At 37.5% G+C, this 1,989-nt stretch overlaps 1 pseudogene; it reads right to left on the reverse strand.

Moving 5' to 3' along the window:
* Positions 1–180: 180 nt before the first annotated feature.
* On the reverse strand, positions 181–1,978 carry LOC110225063 (annotated as a pseudogene).
* Positions 1,979–1,989: the final 11 nt, after the last annotated feature.

Genomic DNA, 1,989 nt, shown 5'->3' on the forward strand with positions numbered 1-1,989 from the left:
GTTAGCGACTAATTAGTGACAACATTGCAGTCGTTTAATTGAGACTAATTTGGGTTTTGAGAGACTATTAATTAGTCGCAAATAAGCTTTATTTTGATTCTAAAAATAACAAAACCGAATTCATATAAATCCAAATGTTGCTAATCAAATCCTTAATGTTGCTAACCAAAAGCCCTAATGTAATCAAAAGCCTTACATAACCTTAAACATTAACAATATTCATCATGTTCATAAGAGAAAGAAAAAATTACAAAAGCACTTAGAAGGATGAAGAAGGTGTTGTTGTGGCTGCGACGGTTCCTGTTGGTGCAGTGGCGCCTGTGGCTGGTGCATTGGCGGTGGCTGGTGCATTGGCGGTGGCTGTTGCATTGGTGGCTGTTGCATTGGCGGCTTGTGTGTTGGCTGGTGCAGTTGGTTGTGGCTGAGATGCAACAAAAGCTGCAAAGGCAGGATCATTCTCTTTCCAATACATAACAAGCCTCTCCAAGTTTGTAATCCGAGTTTGAGATGCTTGTTGCTCCGCATCACGTCGAGCATTCTCTGCGTCGTGCTCAGCCATCTTTTGACGAAGTTGATCATGAAGCTCGGTAATGGAGGAAGAAGAGCTGCTAGCATAGCTTTCTTTTCTTTTCCCTTTCTTAAGGGTCACCTTAAGAGATCCAATGCCAAAAAATAGTTCCCCTTCACATCTGTTTCAGTACACTTAAGAAAAAAAAACAGAATCATGCTCAAGCAAAAATAATCAGTCAAGTATTCAAGTATTAGCAAATAGAGTCATTCAAGATCAAAAACAGAATCATTCAAGTATTAATCATAAATACATGGACTGATTCTATATATGATTACCAAACAGTGATGATGATATGCAAACTCTAAACAAAAACTTACACGAGATTACCTTAAGAAAGAGTTCATTCTTTTCTTCAATGGTGAGAGTCCGGTGAGTTGACTGCTGAGAGGAATCATCTGAAGCGTCTTCACCATCTTCAGCCAGTTCAGACAGTCTCTCTTCTATGCTCTTATTATAGACCTCAGCTACTTGTTTGGCTTTAGCATCTACAAAAGTACCATCTGCTCTTGTGTGTGTTTGCATAAACACTTCTCCATATGACACAGGACGCCCCAATTCTTCCTCCTATAATGATACAAAGACATCATTAAAATCACAGAACAGAGGTAACAACATATAGTGATCTAAGTGCAATATTTAAAAACAAAGTGAAAGGTTATATAGATTCATACCAGCTCTTGGTGAACTTGCATGAATGATTTTTGCCCTGATACGTGTTTGTGGACTCCAAGACCATTACGATCACTGTTTCTGGACTGTGATGCAGTTTCACTCTTTTCAATTGCTTCCTCAGTTTTCCAATAAGCACACATCTGTGCCCACAGGTCATTACTGGTAATCCAATACGGTTGGAGACCAGAAAGCTTCGCTTGACTAACAATTCCTTTAAGCCTTTTCTTGGCGATGACCAAGAATCCATCTCTGACTAGCTCCGTAATCCCAATATCCCAATTGAATTTCCCCTACACAGATTAGTATGAATTAGTATAACTCATACTAATTCATTGCAACATATACTATTACACATTGATAGGAATATCAAACATTACCGCAAATGATCTGAAATATCGCTCTTGAATGGCTGTAGGAGTCACCTTCCAGCTATAGTAAGGTCCATCAAATTTTCTCCGAAATATTCCAGCAATACTCCTAGACAATTTTCCTTTGTCTCGGCCAAACCTATAGATAAAAACAGACATTAGACATAAGATAACAAACAATTAGTAAGACATTTGATAAAAACAGACATTAGACCATTAGTAAGACACTTGATAAAAAACAGACATTAGACAATGAACAAGTGATCTAAACAGACAATGATTAACCTAATAGCCTTAATTTATGATAATCAAGCTAGAACATTACACATGAGAACTAATTTAATGAAAAACATTAACCAAACATTAAGCTAAACATAG

This window comes from Arabidopsis lyrata, assembly GCF_000004255.2.
Source record: "Arabidopsis lyrata subsp. lyrata unplaced genomic scaffold ARALYscaffold_8, whole genome shotgun sequence".
Taxonomy (NCBI): domain Eukaryota; kingdom Viridiplantae; phylum Streptophyta; class Magnoliopsida; order Brassicales; family Brassicaceae; genus Arabidopsis; species Arabidopsis lyrata.